The sequence below is a fragment of the Epargyreus clarus genome, unplaced genomic scaffold, assembly GCF_041222505.1.
Source record: "Epargyreus clarus isolate Ecla_fem2 unplaced genomic scaffold, WU_Ecla_fem_2.2 ptg000006l, whole genome shotgun sequence".
NCBI lineage: Eukaryota > Metazoa > Arthropoda > Insecta > Lepidoptera > Hesperiidae > Epargyreus > Epargyreus clarus.
In genome coordinates, this window is record NW_027332214.1 from 6,652,508 (window position 1) to 6,664,384 (window position 11,877).

At 35.9% G+C, this 11,877-nt stretch overlaps 1 long non-coding RNA gene across 1 annotated transcript in view; it reads left to right on the forward strand.

Annotated features, from left to right (window-relative positions):
• The window catches only part of LOC140742837 (uncharacterized), a 100,934-nt gene extending 91,741 nt beyond the window's left edge, over positions 1 to 9,193 (forward strand). The window contains exon 5 of the long non-coding RNA XR_012102306.1: positions 8,515 to 9,193. This is a non-coding gene — a long non-coding RNA (uncharacterized LOC140742837). The remainder of the gene's footprint in view (positions 1 to 8,514) is intronic.
• Positions 9,194 to 11,877: the final 2,684 nt, after the last annotated feature.

Consider the following 11,877-nt stretch of genomic DNA (forward strand, 5'->3'; position numbering starts at 1 on the left):
AGTGTATCGATCTGCATCCTAAACATTAATTCTGGGAAGTGACACGTGCCCATGAGAGGGATCGTAATGGGTTGATGATGATTAAACCAGAACATCACTCACTTCTTCCTTGAAACATGCCTACGTTACGACTATGATATATAAAAGTTAGAGCAGTACTTTCGAACTGTTTTATTTAGGGATTTAAATAACTCGTCCTATATATTAAAAAATATTTACATAGCAGTACCTTAAAACTACATTTACTCTAAACTCTCCATGTTCTTTTAAACAAGAAGTCTATATTCACAATGAAGTGTAGTATAGTAGCTTTTATTCCATTATTGGATATGCTACAGATGACATGTAGTGGGTCAAGTATAGCAGACGGGAGGGAAGCCATATGCAGCGGCCTTGCATCTAATCCCATTTTATACACACAAGCCTTGCTGTGTGTTACGCTAAATAAACCCTTGATATCATTGTTTGTACAACATATGCTGTTATTGTATGTCATTATAGAAGTAGCTAGTCTAGTATAATGGTGCTAGACCCTAGCTACGACACCTAGGGGATAGCATGAGGGGCAGCAGGCAGGGACAGAATTTTTAGAGGTTTACCAATAGGGGAGGAACAATACTTGTTTTTCTAAATACAATTATTTTGTTTTATTTTATCGTTACTGTTTTTTATTATTTTACTTGTATTATATTTTTGTAAAATAAAATTTATTTTTTGTGTTTTCTGTTGTTTTATTTTTAATTTTTTATCTAATTTTAATTGTTAATATCCTTCATTTTCGATTTAATTTTTTAACTTAATTTCCTCGCGAGATCGAAGTATAATTTGATTTCATAAAGATTTAATTCCATAATTTCGAGACCTTTGTATTTGCGTCTCATTTATCTATATAGAAGCGCGATACATTCTTTTGTATCAAGTTAAACCGCAAATAACATTTATAAACGTATCATAAGGAACAGATAACGTGCATTCAGCCAATTAACAGGATAGCACGATGCAGAAGGTTACGCTGATAAATTAATTAGTTTCTAATGACGGTTCAGTTCTGATAAATAGCAATTATTTTAAACCTTATCTCATCCTACCATGAAGATTATATAATTTAATATAGATATCATAAAGTTAAAAAACAGCATAAAATATACTCTAAAAGTAAATTCGTTCAATTCACTAGGATATAAGTAAATCAAGACTTTAAAGGGTCTGTCTACAGATCTTTTGAACAAACTGTTTTTTAAATCAGGTAACAAAAATACTATTAAATCATCCTAACTGCTAAATAGGTATTCTATTGAGTGATATGAAGCAAAGACATAGTCTATAATTTTTTTGTCATTGTCAGTTTATCACTAGGTAGATACTTAGGTTTAATATTAGAGAAGTGTTCGTAATTACAATATAACATTGTACGTAATCTACGCAAATTATATAATACATCTCTTGTATCACAGAGTCCTTTGACACCAGATATCAAATAATTTGCCCTAAATAACACGTCAACGCACAATACACGACGTACGTTAGTAGGTGACAGTATAAATATTTAATAGGTATATCAGTTAGGAATTGAGTTCAACCTATTGATATTCTGTCCGATACGTCGATACGTACACAATAGTCTACATGCATGTAATGAGCAAATCTAATCGTTGTTGGAACGTTAATAAATAATTATTGGTTTAATAACAACGGTTAGATTCGTCGGATTTAAGTGGAAGATGTTGATTGGAAAATTGAAACGTTGGAATATTAATTAATTAACATGATATTATGCGAACGAATAAAACGTAAAACGTAAAAAGTCATAGTAAAAGATATTTTAGATCTTCAGAAAATTGTGAATACCATCATACGGTATTGGCAATTCAGACCGTGTAAATAAATTTATTATGATAATAAAAAAAAAATATCTCGTGCGCATATGCAACTGTTCAATATTATAAACTTTTTAGTACATTTCGTGTTATAAGAGTCGGTACATAGGTACTAGAGTAAATAATGGTCAAACAAATCAAAAGATAATCTCGCGATTTTTTTAAACTTAAGAAAACGAAAACCTTTTTTTGAAGTTCAAATCCGTAATTTGGAATATTTTTAAAGTACTCTCATGCTCAAAAACCAAATAACTAGAGACAACTCTATATAAAATCTAAGAATTACCGGATAAATAAAATTAGGATTCAATAAAGCGGGTTATAAAGGAAACATTAAAAGATTCCTAGAATAGCGATCGGATTCTCAATGATATTGGAGCTGGAAGTAATAACTTTGAAACAGAATTCAAACAGCTGGTTTTATTTCGTCACTATAGACTCTATTAAATGTTAGGTGAATAAAGTTCGTTAATTTGAATTAAATTATTTTAAACCCTGATTAAATTAATCTTAAATAATTGGTGAAGTGCAAGTCGAACTCTTATGCGGTGGGTTCCGTACCACCAAATTTTCATTTATTTATTATTTTCAGTAGTACGGGTATTAAAGTAAATGCATTGTGAAAATTTGAACTTTCTACCTATTACGGTTGAAGAGATGAAGGGAGAAACCCTTGGACCTTGAATAATATTGTCTTAAGAAAAATAAATATATAAAAAAACCATGCTATAAAATGACAAAGCCAAGTCTAGTAACCAAAATGATATGGACTATTCTTCGAAAAGCAACAGGAATCCGAACTCAAAGGAAGTGGATATCGTAAAACTTTGCACAACTCTTTTAAAATAAAAGGAAACTTAATTTGATGCGAACTAATTGAGACGACCAAATTATCATTTTAATGTAATTGTTTTTTTTTAAGTTTAAAAAATATGAAAAGTTCCTATTAAATACTCTTTCACCTGATATAAAGGCCAATGTCACAGCTACTCCTACAAATATTACTATTTGAAGTAAATAATAAATTCGATTGGTAGAGACGAATATGAAAATATTTTAACCCTCCGTCTAACATCATTCTTAAGACTGGAGTACAGCAGTACCATTAACTGTAACATATTTGTAACATGTAGAGAGTTATTATAAAAACAAAATGCCTTAAAAATATAGCTTATGTCATTCCCACGCCATCGTACATACATACACACACACACACATTCACACACACACATGCACTCCGTAGTCAGGTTAAAAATTTATTTTTACATTTCGAGTCACTCTTATAGAACTCTACCTTTAAGGTTACGTCATTTGACTCTATAAAGTCCAGATGCATTCACAAAGCATTAATCGAACTACAGATTTAATATTTTTATGAATAGTGCGGTTTTGAATGTCTATTTACAAACTACTTTTTAAATATACGACTATCAAATACTGACGTTATTGTGACATGCGCAGGCGCACCCTTAACTATTATGATTGTATTTCTGTATTTTTAAAGGGGTAGACCCCTTTGTAGTTCGACTCCGGCGGCACCACCGTCACACTTATTCCAGCCTCATAACAGCAGTGTTAAACGCTGCTGTGTCCTGGTTTGAAGGGTGTGGTAAGGGAGACACACTTTTCTGAGGCGTTCCAGCTTAGTTCATAGGGGTAGCGGGGCACCTGTGGTCGACCTCACGTAAGAATATCTAATCTTATCTGAGGTTGATTACAGATGTCTATGGGCGACAGTAGCCTTACCATCACGTGGATTGCATGCTCGTCTGCTACTCCTATATTATAAAAAATCACACACACACACACACACACAGAAAACTATCAGCTAATAGTTGTGTATATCTACGCTCTTTCAACAGATAACATCTACACTCAATATGCCAATAACAATTCGTCACGTCGTTTCTGATCGAGGTCTATGAATATATATGAAATAGAAATGGCGTATTGTAGCAATATAATGGACATTAATATACCATAGCATAGATCACATAATATCCCATGAAACACATAATCTAGATCATCATAATTTTTGAATATGAGATTGGTACATAGGTGATCTACTTGAGTGAATCGCGGAAGTCTGATATAAAAAGCACGTTGGCGTGTCGTCGTCAACCCCTCACTGTCCCACTGCTAGGCACGGGTCTCCTCTCAGAGTGAGGATTAGGCCATAGTCCACCGCGCTGGCTAAGTGTGTATAGGTAGACTTCACATAAATTTGACACATTTTTTAGATCTCTTAGCTACGCAGGTTTCCTCGCGATTTTTTCCTTCACCGTTAAAGCAAGTGATAATCAATTTCTAATACGCACCCAATTTTTAAAAATCAGAGGAGTCTGGGATTCGAACTTCCGACGCCTCGATCCGAATTTCGAACACTAGGTTTTCACTACACTTCTACGTGTTTCTAAGCATTGTGGGGCATTTGACAGCTGTCGCCGGTACAGCGCGTGTTGTCCTCTCCGGGCTACGGGTCCAAGGCGAAGCTAGGCTGAACGCAAACGTCCTCGCATACTATCCACTTAGTATACATAAATCAACTTTCGTATAAGTGCAACGATTGTACTCGATGTGTAACACTTCTACGTGTTTCTAAGCATTGTGGAGCATCTGACAGCTGTCGCCGGTACAGCGCGTGTTGTCCTCTCCGGGGTAAGGGGCCAAGGCGAAGCTAGGCTGAACGCAAACGTCCTCGCATACTATCCACTTAGTATACATAAATCAACTTTCGTATAAGTGCAACGATTGTACTCGATGTGTAACACTTCTACGTGTTTCTAAGCATTGTGGAGCATCTGACAGCTGTCGCCGGTACAGCGCGTGTTGTCCTCTCCGGGGTAAGGGGCCAAGGCGAAGCTAGGCTGAACGCACACGTCCTCGCATATTATACACCTATGTTTACAATATGTATCCACTTTCGTATGTGCAACGCGTGTACGCACCAAAATAGATATCTAAGTTCAATTTCTCAGTTTCTACTTGAAAATGTTCTAATAATTCTACGAATAGAAAGTTCTCAAGTATAAACACCGAAAAATTATTTTTGGTATTATGTATGTAGTAGTAGTTTTAAGGGCAGTGAATGAAAATTCAGTTCTTTATTAAGTGATACTGCTTTTTAAATTTATAATACTAAAACGAGAATATAAATATCAGTTCTCTATAAACGTCCCACATTAGCAATAAGTTTAATAAGTAATCGAACTTTATTAGAGTTGATATGGGATTACATATGAGACATAGATGCGTTAACACTTAGTAAATGGACAATCACGAGCGTTACATACACACACCACATATGCATATACATTTTCATACATACATAGACAATGTATTGAACACTGAGGGAATATACACGTAGTCATCTTCATTTTGAATATTAATAGAATCTGTAGGTTAGCGGATAAGTATGATAAACGTTATGCCAAGGATAACAGATTATGTAGCTGAGCTAGGTAGCTATACGCGTGACTGCAATAGAAATCGTATTGAAAAATATAAACGAAAGGCCAGAACGCATGAGTAGCTGCATCCAGTGTAACATGCATGTTACTGGCCAAGGAATTAATTAGGCAATTTAGTAAAGGTCTGAAAAAAAATGGAAAATGGTAGAGCCAGACTGGTTTGATCGGTGAAGTACCTGTCACCGCGACACTTATTTCTAGCGTGAAGCGTTTCGGTGGAAGTATAAGGCTGACATATAAAAAAAAAAATAAATAAATAAATAAAACGCTCTACACTCACATCCCCACACTAGGATTCCCTGTATCGTGGATGCTATGGACACACACAGAGACAAATACACAAACACCTAGACCCAGAAACAGAAATCTAAATTCATCATTTAGAAATCTGTCTGGCCGGCAATCGAACCCGGGACCCTCTGCGCGTCAGACCGGCGTGGTGACCACTTCGCCACGCGGGTCGTCATATACTGACTATGTTCCTGTTTGCAGGCAACAAATGAGAGTTCTACAATTGGGAATAATATCTATAGAATGTTACACCTATTTCTGCCTTGTAACAACAATGTTAAGCACTATTGCGTTCCTGTTCCAAGGCTCTGGTAACGATGATATACTTACCCGAGAGGTTCCTTAGTCCTCAGGGATAGCACATCTGTGGCCAGCCTCACGTAGGAATACAGCCTTATTTGCGGTTGATTACAGAAGTCCATGGATAGCAGGTCGACTGTACACTGTTTTACCACAAAAAGTACGAATGATATCCGTTGGAAATAGATTATCAGATGGACTGCTGTCCGTTTCATACCCAGTAACATATTACGTATTATGAAGGTGGTGAACCCTTTGTGGTTCGACTCCGGCGGCACCACCGCCACACCTATTTCTACCTAATAACAGCAGTGTTAGGCGCTGCTGTGTTCCGTTTTTAAGGGTGTGGTAAGGGAGACATACTTTTTCGAGGCGTTCCAGCTTAGTCCTCAGGGGTAGCAGCGCATCTGTGGTCGACTTCAGGTAGGAATATCTATTCCTATCTGGGGTTGATTACAGATGATTACAGATGTGGTGTCAGTAGCCACTTACCATCAGGTGGACTGCATACTCCTATATTATAAAAAAACATAGGTACCTACAAATAAGTCAATTCCTAGAAATTACTAATATTGCTTACTTAAATATATAATCTACAACAAATACGCAAACCGCTTGCGCTGCGGAAATATGATTCGTGATGTAATCAAACGCAATTTTATAAAGGAAATCCGTTACACTTTAAGTAACGTAAATGACTGGCAAAAACGGGGCTGATTTATTTGGGATTAATATACATGGACCACAGAGTAATAATGACCATATAATAGAGTGCTTATATTGCTGAAGCTTAGGTTCGAATTGTAGGCTGATGTAATAATAATAATATACTTTATTGTACCCATAAACAGAATCAAAACACAGGGAAAATTAATAATTTTAAAAATACAATAGGCGGGGATGTAGTGGATGTTTGAAACTGGATTAGGGGGTAACACATAAGCGACAGTCGGCTAGTGTGCGAGCAACAGTTCATGTCGACTATAGTTGCCGAGTGTAGTTACCTATCGTCAACAACTGTCGTCGACTGTCACCACTTGTTGCTACTGATCGTGGTCTGTAGTCCATCGTTGACATGAACTGTCGCTTGTGTCGCATTTTAGTTGTGAAATGTAAAATACTACTAGTTTCCACAGCACTTAACCAGAGTTAATAATCTGTTAAAACAAGGAAGTTACCTAACACATCCTATATCGCGCATAGCGATGGTGTTCTCATCTGTGTCCATTGTTCGTACTTAAGTTGGCTCGCTCTATTATTTTATAATTCTCAGAGAGATAGACATAATTTAATAGGTTTCAGTATCTATTAATAATTTACTGTTTAAAGTTGCATTTTATATTTATTAGTATTTCTGTTACTTTAAATACATATTTGTAGATATAATAAATGTAAATTTACCTATTTAGGTATAATTGGATAACGTAGTCCGTTTGAAATTTGACCCCTCCGTCCGGTCCGTGGTTCGAGTCAGGCTCTGATATCTCAAAATTATGTGTGTATTAGAAATTAATTATCACTTTTTTTTAAACTGTATTAGAACTGTCTGTTCGCCTGTCCGTCTGTCACAAAGCATGTCATCTCTTGATTCGTAATAGATAGACACTGTTTTTTTTTTTTAACAAATACGCCTTTTTTTTTTTTTTTGTTAACGAGGGGGAAACCTTCAAAAGGTACCCGGTGCCGTGGGAGCGACACGGGGTTATGTGGGACTCTTACCGCACTAAAACCCCCCCGGTGGCCGTCCTCGGCGCTGCGTAGAGGACTCCGGGATCTCCAACGGAACGCAACCGGAGTCCCCTTTAGCGCTGTGCCCCGTCGGGCTCCGCCCAGGTGAGCTTGTTACTCACCACACCGTCTGGTGTGCACGACGGTATGCGACCACACATACCGCCGTCCTTCCCGGGGTCGCTGGCCGGGCGGTTTGAGCTCCCACTCTTGCCGTCCGCAACCCCGGAAGCCCCCTTTTAGTCGCCTCTTACGACAGGCAGAGGATACCGTAGCCCTATTCTGGTCCCGGAACTACAGGGACATTAACAAATACGCCTACCACATTTTTATTGTTTCCTTGGCAAGTAACTTTCATGATAAATCACCATAATATGAAGCGTTTTCCACATTAGGGAACATATCTGCCACTTGTATTTCTCTTAGATATCTTTTTTATAATATAGGAGTAGCAGACGAGCATGCACTCCACCTGATGGTATGTAGCTACTGCTGCCCATGGACATGTGTAAGCAACCCCAAATAGGATTAGATATTATATACGATATACGAATAAATAACTAATACTGCGTAATTTACATAATAAATAAATAATTATTTCAAATATTTTAGGGACATTTTAGCACGGAGACGTGGCAAAACTTTTTTACGCAACTATTTCAATTCTCAAAACTGGGTACATTTTCTTGTTAGGAGTGAGTAATCTTTACTAATCTATGCCTACACCATAGAGCTAAGTATAATTTCCTACGTAGTTACAATCTACTCGTACACACGCACAATTACACACACAGTTTTTATTACTATCGGTTCTTTATAGTATTTAATATTACTTTTTTTATTTTCAGGTGCACTGAAAGTCATCGCCTCATCGGGAATTTTCATCGGGTAGTCTTCGGATAGTTCACAATCTTCGGTTCAACATTTTTTTACGGAGATAATTCTTAATTTTCATAACTAAGCACTTTACTTATCTATATTTCCTTATCTATAATTAGATTTGTAACTTATGCATGGTAGGATTCCATGGTCCATGTCTTTATAGTATTACGAACCAATTATTTTTAGTTACTAGTAAGGGGCGGAATAGGGGGTTAATGCCAACTTTGGCATATTCTATAACCCAATCGATTCCAATAAATTGCTTGCGATTGTTACAACATATTACAATCAGAGCAAGTTAAGTCAGAAAATCAGTAAATTAAACCACTATCGGTCACCCATCAATGGGGTTACCGCACCTGATGTAGCTCAATTTGTCAACGCTGTCATTTATAATTTATAACCTTTTGAAATTCAATGCATATTTATAAATAAACAAGGAAATAAAAATAAATATTTATCATTATGTCTTCTCAAGATTATAACTCTTTCAGATTCTACAAGCCATGAATCCTGTGAAGTATATAATTACAAGTAATAAGAAGTATTACGAAGTAATTAGAAGTAATAAGAAAGAAAATAGAAGTAGAAAATTAAGCATCCACTTTATACCTATTCGCGTCTTCGTTAGTAATAGAACCAAGACGCGGATAGGTAAGACTACGATAGATATTAAGAATAGAAGAGAAGAAAGAAGAAGGACGCAGAAGATGATGTGTAGGGTACGCCGCGTTGGCAGTGTGGTTAGCTGGTTGTGTGTTTGTGGGAACAACCACTAGCTTCACTGCCCCCGCGTTGACCCTTATGTCCAACGAGGGAGAATAAGAAGAACGAAGACAGAAGAAGAAGACATCGGGAAAAGGTATAACTCGATTCAGTAACGATTGTAGTCTAAAGTAGCGATTTCCTGTTTGGCTCTCGCGTCTACGCGAGGAACAAACAACTCATGCCATTTTAGAATACTTTCTTTACTGAGACAGGCTATACATGCTTCAATGGTGGCTGTTTGGTGTTGGTTACGGACTTTATTAGTTAATTCTGGGGTTCGTTTGTCAAAATTTACTATTATTTTAAAGTGATTTTTCTAAAATTTAAAATTTTGTTGAAATATAGTTGTGTTGTAAAAGTATATAATATTTTCTACCATAGAGTTGGATTTTTATGTATTTTATGTTATTTTAATATGTGGAAGTGTTGTCAAAACTGGTCCTGCTTTTTATGTTGAGTAACACATGAGCATGTCCACCTGATGCAAATACAGTTGTAATCAACCCCAGATGGGAGTCCTACCTGAGACCAAACACGGATGCCTTGCAAACGCTGAGAACTAAGTTGGAGACCAGAACACAGTAGCGTTACACTGCTGTTATAAAGCAGAAACATGTGTATCTGTGTATGATTATCTCATTAATTATATACTAAATCTAATTTATGTGTAATCTACTGAATACCTTTATTTATTTATTAGGTAATCCAACAGCGATACATATCATATTTTTACAATATACAATGTGTCCCGGCATGTAGTAATAAAACTTTAACACTGGTATCTATGATCCATTTCATCGACGAAAATACCTCATTTAGGGGGTCCATTCCAAAACACCACCAAACTACAGTATTATTTGTTTTTAACTTATCAAAAGTAACCTTAACTCAAAAAAATTACGGCGAGATGTGATCTATCTCTCGTAGGGACTTACTTTTGATGTTATTTCAAAGGCAAATGTGTAAAGTAACTAACCAAAATAAAAAAATGCTAGCAAATTATGTTTTTCTTCTATTACTGTGGGGAGAAAGTATTTTTTTTACTATATTTTTGCGTATCCAGACGATTTATTCAAAAATAGCGCACAAACGAGTGCGTTGACCTACTATTTTTTTATAATTTAATAATAGTATTTGAGTTACTAAACAAATTGATATATCAATCACTACTCTAGGTCTATTACTTTAAAAGTTATTGTTGACCGAACAGACCCCTTCGCTCGCAGGCGCACGCGTACCTCGTTCGATGACTATGAAACAGGTAACACAATGTTTTGTTTTGTTTTTTTTGGAATGGACCCCCTATATGAGGTATTTTCGTCGATGAAATGGATCATAGATACCAGTGTTAAAGTTTTATTACTACATGCCGGGACACATTGTATACAGTATGTTATGAAGTTATGTAGGTGGTAGAATCCTTTGTGGTTCGACTCCGGCGGCACCACCGCCACACCTATTTCTACCTAATAACAGCAATGTTAGGCGCTGCTGTGTTCCGGTATGAAGGGTGTGGTAAGGGAGACAGACTTTTCCGAGGCGTTCCAGCTTAGTCCTTAGGGGTAGCGGCGCATCTGTGGCCGACCTCAGGTAGGAATATCTAATCATATCTGGGGTTGATTACAGATGTCCATGGGCGGCAGTAGCCACTTACCATCAGGTGGACTGCATGCTCGTCTGCTACTCTTATATTATAAAAAAAAAGTATGCTGTAAATTAAGCCAAAACAGGATATTACACAATTAGTATAGATAGACAATTGATGTGTGTGTGTGTGTGTGTGTGTGTGTGTGTAAGTGTGCGTGTGTGTGTGTGTGTGAGTGTGCGTGTGTGTGTGTAGTTTATGTATATGCATTTTGAATAGTATACATAAGAAGGACCTTTTTACGAAATTGATATAACCTTATATGAAATTAATGCAATATTCTATTTAGTATTTACCTATGTTATGTAGTACCTATTATCTTCGGTTTATTTCTACAAGTTGTACTTAATATTTCTATTTACGTGTTATGTGTTATTCCAGAAATAATTATTCTTATTTTATTTAAGTAATACACTTGTATTGTGTTGTGCATATGTCGAAATAAAAATTGGAGACTAGCACATATTATGTATGTTGCCCTATATCATAGTTATTATTATATTTATGTAATTTACTTTGTATTTATAAATAATTTGTCGTGTACATGCCAATAATATTCTGTATTTTTCAGTAACAGTAAGATGTACCTACTATTATATGTGTATGTGCTATTATTGTAATTAAATTACGATTGTAACGAAAATAAAGTCAAATAAAATGATCGGAAAATATGGATCCGTGTAATTAAGTGCTGATTAATTTTTCATAGATAACACGAAAAATCGTTTTATAATATAATTAAGTTATTCTTAAACTCTAATAAATTACTAGAAAAATATTAAACGTAATATATATGTAAAATATATTTAATTTAAAGAGACAGTTCTATTAAATACGAGTATTACGTGTACCTGAGTATGTATGTCTATAAGTGTATATGTTTTATTACTATTTTGTATACATCTACATCAAATTA